The sequence below is a fragment of the Lipotes vexillifer genome, unplaced genomic scaffold (genome assembly GCF_000442215.2).
Source record: "Lipotes vexillifer unplaced genomic scaffold, Lipotes_vexillifer_v1.1 scaffold1314, whole genome shotgun sequence".
Classification (NCBI taxonomy): Eukaryota; Metazoa; Chordata; class Mammalia; order Artiodactyla; family Lipotidae; genus Lipotes; species Lipotes vexillifer.
This window is the reverse complement of record NW_006782803.1, coordinates 1,352,455-1,361,618: the sequence shown is the minus strand read 5'-3', so window position 1 is coordinate 1,361,618 and position 9,164 is coordinate 1,352,455.

Sequence of the window (9,164 nt, the reverse complement as noted above, 5' to 3'; positions counted from 1 at the left end):
GGAATCTCACACCGTGTTCTCTTTCCCCCTCCTCTCCGAATCCCTACATCCCAACGCTCGCCTAGGTGGCGCGGAGACTAGCTCAGCAAGAGTGGCAGCTGTGCGCAAACCCCAGCCTCTGGCCCCGAAGCTGCGCGTTCCTTTGTTGGGAGATACTCACTGCTCGGCAGCTGCCACAGACTACGTGGAGTTCAGGCACCTCTCCCCGCCCCCAACACCCTCTGTTTCGCTGGTGAGCACTGCCCACTTTGCTGGCAGAGTTCGGAGCTCACCCTTTGCCCCACCCCAAGACTGTTCGTCGTCTCCCCAACCCTTGGAGAGTTGGGCCGGTCCGCAGGGGCTGTACCCGGAGTTGCAGCTGAAATTTCTCACGGCTCCTTCTCCACTTGGAGCCTCAGCCCTGAGGTGGACAGCCCTGCTCTTCCCAGGGTCTGGTGGTGGCTCTGGGCTTTTGCCAGTCACGGTGGATCTTTTGACCGTAAGCGTCACCTTCCAAATAAACGGAACAAAGAAGTTACAAAGGGCGGCGGAGCAGAAGAGTGAGACTAAGGAGAGGAGGTGGGAGGGCCGTTCTGCCTGTTGGCAGCTCAGAAATATCGGTTCAAGCCTGGAGCGGGTGTTAAGCCCAGCAACTGTCGGGGAAGCCGCGCGCCTTCTTGGGTCCCATTCCTACGACGTTAGGTCGAGGGAGGGAACCCAGTCCCTCGGATTGAGAACAAGGCGCTGTTTCCAGTCTGAGACAGGCTGATGGTTCTCTTTTTCCTCTAGGGGCAGGAGAGGTTCCCCGTGGTAAAGTCTGACCTCTCATTTTTCCACTAGCAGCCTGCCCAATCTCTTTCATAGAGCGCCGCCTCTTACAGGCATCAGAGCATTCCAGCCAGGTCAAGGTGAAATATGCGGGAGTTTCCCTCCTTCTTATTTGTTTAATAGTTTCCATCTCCATATTTGGAGTAAAAAAACAAGTAGGAGGCTTTCTCGCTCTTTTTTTTTCTTTCTTTCTGTTTTCTAATTGTTAACTGAGTGAATGGAAAGTACCTGGTTAATAAACCACATTAAAAACTCCCCCTTTTCAGGTGTGGACTGCACGTTGGGGCCCACAGGATTAGCTAAGCAAACCAGGAACGCAGCTGGAAAATTACAAGTGCCCTGGATCTACAAAGCAGGTCCTCTTGAGAGACCAAATGAATGACCCAAACCTGAAAAAACTGATGCTTGTAAACGTAATTCCACTCTTGGCAATGTACTCTACATAGAATTAAATCCAGCCCAGCTTCATTTTTTATTTTCCTTCCTTAGTTCCAAGTTTGAACAGCTATAGTTTTGTTTTCAGTGGTCTTAAAGGAAGGATCCTGAAAAATGGCTGGAGTGGGGATGAGGATTTGAAATTTGAACACAAAAGGAACATATTCAAGCTTTGATTAGGAACTCTTCAGTGAGGCAGCATGTGTATTCTCCAGAGATTAGTTCACTACCCTAAGGAATGCAGCCACCCTTGAGACAGTGCAGTGCTACAATAAAGAAAAAAGGTCAGTCCATAATCCCTATAAGGATGTATGTGTAAGTACACTCTGCATTGTTGAGTGACTGTCACATCAGAGTTTCATGACATTTTTAATTCTAATTCTTAGTGTTGGAAATGTAAATGGAAGTTACAATATTAAATAAATTTATGCAAATAATTAAAGTAACTGAAATATGATAAGGTATGTACAAATTTTTTAAACTCTGTATTGTTAGATGTTGATATATTCTATATACTAAGCCAAAACAACTGTGTAGCAAGAGGAATAAAACAAAGCTTGTAAATCGGTGAGCTTGTAGATTTTGAAGCCCTTTGGAAAGAAAGAATTCTGTGTTGTGTTATATGAAGCCCATGCAAATATATGTCAGTATACCAGTTTTATGGAGATGTTGAAGAATAAGCACACCTCCATATATTGTCACTCCCCAGTTGCAAAGAGGTTATAATTCTGATTATAAAATAAGAGAATATTGCAGCTGTGAGACTATGATCCTTGCAAATTATTTACTAACAAATTATCTGTACATTTGGGGCTGTAAAGACAAAAGGGAATTCTCCTGAATCTTGCAAATCATCTGTAAGGGTTCCTTACAGTAAATATAACTAGTGGCCCAGGAGCAAAAAGTTTGCTTGTTTCCAACCACAACAAAAAAAAATGTCACCACAACTCGTCCTTTTTCCTATAAGAAAATGTACAGGATATTGTGAAGAAATGTAGTATTATTCTCTTCATATATTACCTGAAGAATTCTAACAGAGAAAAATGTTCCAGAAGGTGGTGACTTGAGTAATTTTTGTTTCTTTCGTGTTCTGCTGTCTTGCTTTGAAATTTCTGACAGGTGATTTTTCATCATTTGTGTTAATGAGAGCAAGTGAAATTCACAGATAGTCTAAAAATAACATTTTAGCTATTCATTTCAGGCTTCCTATCATCAGAATCTTTTAGTTGATAATAAGTCATAAAATTGGATGAATTAAGTTTCTGACTTACTACTCCTTTAACCTTGATTTCTCACTAATAGTTTATGGTGAGAAATGAATAAGCTATAGACAGTTAACAGGAGTGAGAGAGACATCTGAGAGACTGACTGCTCCTTTTAGTGTGTGTTCAACTTTAAGTAGATTTTGTCCAAATTATTGACCCCATAGTTACAGCTAAAACCATATTCACATTTTAATATTGTATCTTTCTGAAGTTGGATCAGAGATTTTCAAAGTTTTATACAGAGGTTTTAAGCTGATGTTCACAAGTTGTCTGCTTCATCTACAGCTTTTAGGAGATGAATGATCTGAATGATCAAGCCAGTGGGATATAGTATTATGACTATGACTTCTAGATTCTTCCAATGATAAAGAATATAAGCCATCAGGAGGTTCAGGAGGTACTTTACAGAAAGTAGTGTTCCTCATACTGTGAACTGAGGACTGCCTACAACATAGTCACCTGTAGAGTGATTCCTTACTCTATTCCAGGAAATTCTGAATTCGTAGATCTGGTGTGATGCCCAGCAATATGCATTATTAGGAACTTCTCAAATACTTCTTTATTTACTGTGGTTTAAGAACCCCTGCCATAAAGGATTAATGCAGACTCCTCAAAGGCCTCATGTGTGCTTTGTGATAAACTCCAGTGTCAGGTGCAAAGTCAAAGAAAAGTGAACTGCTGGAGCCAATGCCTCTTTCCAAGGTATTCTATGGATGAATAACTGTGTGAGATGTTAATATTTTCAGAAATAAGACTTCCATGATTAAGTTTAGGAAATGCTGGGTTAAAGTTAAGTTAAATCCTTTGCTGGACAATGTTTTAGGAACTTAAATAGGCTAACATGCAATTGGATTCTCCAAAGGAAGAATCCTTTATTCAAAGAACATCTCATAGACTAATTTTACATAAAGCACACTGCTGAACTAATACTACTGTAGAAATGTGGAAACTAAAAACCAGGTTGATGAGGAGACTGACCTCACTTCTTCAAGAGAATTACTGAGCAAGCATGAATCAGAGCTCTGATTCTTCACCACCACCTCATATCAGTGATGACTTTTGGTTTCAAGTAAGAGTCAGACTGTAACTGTCATAAGTAAAAAAAAGGAAACTATTGGAAGGAAATTGGGAGCTCACAGAATTAGCAGGAGGCTGAGAGACCAGGATTAAATAAGGCCAGAAACCAAGGAAGGCATAAGCAGTAGCAGTAAGTCTCCAAAACATAAGAATGCTCTCTAATCATCCTTTCATCTTTGGACCACTTGCTTAAGATTCAGAATCCTGGTTGAGAATATCTAATTTTCAGAACTTTCATCACATGCCAGTCCCCTGGCTTTCTGGGAGTGGAGAGAAGGAAGGAGGAGCTCTTCTTCCCTTTGGCTTCCTTAGTGGAAAATAAAATACTATTTTCCAACAAGATGACACAAAATTATCTTAGGTTGATGAAGGAAGCCCTGTAAAGTGACAGATGCTCATTACTCACATATCCTGAATTCCATGGACTACTGCTTTGCATTACAGTTGAATTTTAGGTAATAATGCAGCTTTAATTTAACTACCCTACCCACTAACCAATGCTTTGGTTGGCAGTATTAGTTATTTTCACGGGTGCTTTTGAATGAAACATTTTATCTGTGCATAGTCAAATTCTAGCTTTCTGTTATCCTTCTATATATAGCATGTAGCAAATTAATGCTTATTTAGCCTTTAACTCATTATCAGTATGATTATAGAGATGTGATGATGTTTAGATTAATTAGCTTAGTGAAATTTTTCATTGACAAAGTTTGTAGTAGGCACTACTGTTGACATTCATGTGTCCCTCTGGGCATACCACTTCATTCCACCCAGGCAGAAGTGCTGGGAAATGAACACTTCCGGACACTGTCTCAACCAAGGACTGACCTGATGGGAAGTGAGGTATAAATAGCCCAGCTCCCTTGCTCCTTGAAAGGAATCACTTTGGGCCTTGTGTTCCATACTAGTGCTTCTCAAACTATTTTTGGACCAGTTTTTCATTTTCAATCCATCATGGATTGGAAAAAAATAAAACGAATTTTAGAAAAATGGATGTTGGGGCTTCCCTGGTGGCACAGTGGTTAAGAATCCGCCTGTCAATGCAGGGGACACAGGTTCAAGCCGTGGTCCGGGAAGGTCCCACATGCCGTGGAGCAACTAAGCCTGTATGCCACAACTACTGAGCCTGTGTCCCACAACTACTGAAGCCCACATGCCTAGAGCCCATGCTCTGCAACAAGAGAAGCCACCACAATGAGAAGCCTGTGCACAACAATGAAGAGTAGCCCCCACTTGCTGCAACTAGAGAAAGCCCATGCGTAGCAACAAAGACCCAATGCGGACAAAAATGAATGATAAAATAAATTTTAAAAAGAAAAAAAAGAAAAATGGAAGTTACAAAAATGTCAAGTTGTTATCGAAGTTTCTAAGTACTTACTTTTACTTTTTATATATTCTTTTTCCTGGGTGTGTCTTAAACAGTTCAAGGACTGGTTCTGTCACACACTATATTTTGAGTAATACTGAGCACTGTTTCCCTAGGTTCCCTGTAGGAGTAAGCTGCAGTTGCCCACAGGGGTAACTGTATTCAAACATCCTTCATTCACTGCCTTTCCCTCCTTCCTTTCTCCACTGTTCCCTGATACTTTCTTGTCTCAGGGTCCTCTTCTGGAGGAACCTAAACTAAAACGAGTAATAATGAGCCTGGAAACTACTCTATGGTGTTCTCCGTGTGTGAATTTGAATTTTATTCTTGTCTAGCTATAAGGCAACCTGCAGAATAAAAAGCACAAGGGCTTTGGAATCTGTACAAAGATTTTTAATCTGCTACTTAGTAGTGTAGAATCATAGGCAAGTTATTTAACTTCCCTGAGATTGAGTTTATTCATTTATACAGTGATAAAATTAAAATAGCTACCAAAATTGCAAATTAAAACAAGATACTACTACACTTCTATTAGAATGGCCAAAATCCCAAACACTGACACTACCAAATGCTGGTGAGGATGTGGAGCAACAGGACCCCTCTCTCAGTATTGGGGGGAATGCAAAATGGTACAGCCATTTTAGAAGAGTTTGGTGATTTCTTACAAAACTAAACACACTGTTACCGTATAATCCATCACTTGCACTCTTTGGTATTTACCAAAAGGAGTTGAAAACTTATCTCCACACAAAAATCTGCACTTGGGACGTTTACAGCAGCTTTATTTAAATTGCTAAAAGTTGGAAGCAGCTGGGATGTCCTTCAGGAGGTGAATGGATAAATACAAGGGGGTACATCCAGACAATGGAATATTATTCAGCACTAAAAAGAACTGAGCTATCAAGCCATGAAAAGACAGGGGGAAATCTTAAACGTATGTTTCTAAGTAAAAGAAGGCAATGCAAAAAGGCTACATACTCTACAATTCCAACTATATGATATTCTAGAAAAGGCAAAAGTATGGAGACAGGATAAAGATGGTTGCCAGGTTAAGAGGGGAGGGAAGGGTAAATCGATGGAGCACAGGAGAATTTTAGAGCAGTGCAACTACTCTGTATAATACTGCAGTGGTGGATATATGTCTTTGTACAATTGTTAAAACCCATAGAATGTACAACATCCAGAGTGAACTCTAATGTAAACTATGGACTTTGGGTGATAATGGTATGTCAGTGTAGGTTCATCCATTGTTTTAAGCGTACTGCTGTGGTATGGGGTTTTGATAGTGGGGGAAGCAAAATATGGGAGGGTAGGGAGCAAAAGAGAACTCTGTACTTTTCCATCAGTTTTGCTGGGAACGTAAAACTACTATAAAAAGTAAAGTCTATTAACGTGCGTGCACACACACACACACACACACACACACACACACACACACTACTAAGATTATTATGAGAATCAAAAGAGAATGAAACATGTTAGAATTCACCATACATTATCCCAAGGGTTTTTGGGATGGTAATTTAGGTTACTTTAATTTCACAATGTAAACATTAAAAATGCATAAATACTTATTTCAAGACTTGCATATTGTCATAAAAATAACATCAAATATCTTTGGTTTTGCTGAATACATAACTTTCCTTTTCTGGTAACTATACAATTCTTTACCCACATTAATAGATGTAGTGAGCATGTCTTTATATAGAAGCCTGTAATCCTAGCATTCTTTATGACAGCCTAGTTTTATGTCTCCTTAATCAAAAAGGTTGTTCTGCAATCTTTTCAGCCTGAAGTCATCCTGTATAGTTTGACAGAAAGCTAACTGTATGAAAGCTTTACATATTTGTACATGACAGGGACAACATACTTAATACTGCCTTTTATTTAAAATTTAGCATGTTTAAACTTATACTTAGTCAGGAGGGGAAATGAATATGTAATATGTTTTAAATATCATTGCTTTATTGCTCAGTACTCTAAATATATAACAATGTTAAGGATCCACAGCTGGTTCTCCCAAATAAAGGTATCAGAAGACATTATAAAGACAACATTTCACCATTGACATAGTTCATCTGTTGAGCCATGGTGGTATGTGGACTGATTTGCACATCACTATACAGCTGAAGGGCTTTCTGAACTTCAGTAATTCAGAGTAAGCCCACAACTAAAATTCTCTCTCTCAGTATTTTCTCATGATCACATCGCCTCTGGAGAATGAAGTCACTACAAAATTTAAATTATTGTAATCAAATTCACATGGCATTTTTATACTTGGAATGCTTCCATTCTCAGCCCTGTTCTCCAATTTCAAAATTACTTCATGTTTTACCTTGAAGAATGTGACCTTTTAACATGGTGAGGAAATTCTTTGTAAATTAGGCACAGGATATTCAATTTAAACATTCATTTAATAGATATGTCAACATTTATTGAACGTTTACTATGTGTAAAGTGATAGGTCCTATGGAAAATACAAGCATTAGTAAAACCCAGTCCCTTTTCTCAAAGATATTATAATCTGATTTGGGAGTAATATATAATAATAAAAAAAAAGATGACTGAGTTGGTAAATAGAATAGCTCAGCTGTAGGCCCTACTATCAATGATGATTTAATATAACATAAGATATGCTTTGAATATCAATGTAGAGAGAATAAAAAATTTAATAAATAGTGATGGGACAATGTGAGTTATTTGGAAAACATCCAACATGAATTTGAAATTTATTTTTTATTTTTATTTTTCCATCTGTAACTAAGCCTTTTTTTTTCTTTAAGTATAGTTGATTTACAGTATTATATTAGTTTCATGTGTACACCATAGTGATTCAATATTTTTATATATTATACTCCATTTAAAATTATTACAAAGTAATGGCTTTATGTCCATGGGCTGTAGAATATATCCTGTTGCTTACCTATTTTATACTAGAAACTTACTTTATACCAAATTGCATTCATGATGGATTAAAGAGCTTTGTGTAATACTTCAAAACTATATACATATAATTGTTTCCTGGTGTTGGTAATAAAAGTTCTTTCTAAATGTAAAAATAATGTATCCAATTTCAAAAGAACAGATCAACAAATTTGATATGATTTCTTTAAAACTTAGGTGTTTATAAATATATCAAAAAAGGGTAAAAATACTTAACACAGAATATGTCCATACAAATGGATAAGAAAACATTTACTCTGCAATAGATAAATATATGCAGAAAGCATCAGCATATGATTCAAGGATAGGAAATACAAATGCTTAAAAACATGGCAGTTCAGTGCCATCAGCTATCCAAAAAATACTAATTAAAAAACTGAGATGCCATTTTTACCCATTAAATGCTCAAAGAATTTTTAAGTGACAATACTTAATCTAACAATAGAAGGCTGAAATAGAAACTCATCAATCTTAGAATGGTAAATTGGCTCAAACTTTCTTACAATCCGTTGACAGCATGTAATAAATCTTTAAAATATCTGAAACACTAATTTTATATCTGGAAAATTAGCCCCCTAAAGATTCAGAAATATAATAAAGTTATTTATAAAGATGCACATTTCAGTATGATAGAAATCACAACAACAACAAAAAAAATGCAAATGATATTTTGGTCACTAGAAGAATGCTTTTTAAAGCTAAAGTAGCAAAGAATATTATCATGATTTTAGGTGTGCCCTAGGTATTACTGTTCTCTCTTAAAGATATGTACTGCATAACCCCTGTCTTTCATTAGTTAACAGATTTTATTAATCCCACCTTAGTGAAGTGTCCGCAGTCTTTTCCTTCCTATTTTATTTCTTTACTGCTGCCTTAGTTCAGGCTTTTCTCATCCTTATCTTGAACTCCCAGCCATCTCATTGCCACAGTGCTATGAGAGTTTTCCTTCCAAAATACAAATCTAAACTTGTTATCCTTCCTAAAGATTACTTTGGCTATTTGGGGTCCTTTGTGTTTCCATACAAATTTAAAAAATTTTGTTCTAGTTCTGTAAAAATGCCATTGGTAATTTGATAGGGATTGCGTTGAATCTGTAGATTGCCTTTGGTAGTGTACTCAGTTTCACAATATTGATTCTTCCAATCCAAGAACACGGTATATCTTTCCAGCTGATTGTGTCATCTTCAGTTTCTTTCATCAGTGTCTTGTAGTTTTCTGAGTACAGGTCTTTTGCCTCCTTAGGTAGGTTTATTCCCAGGTATTTTATTCTT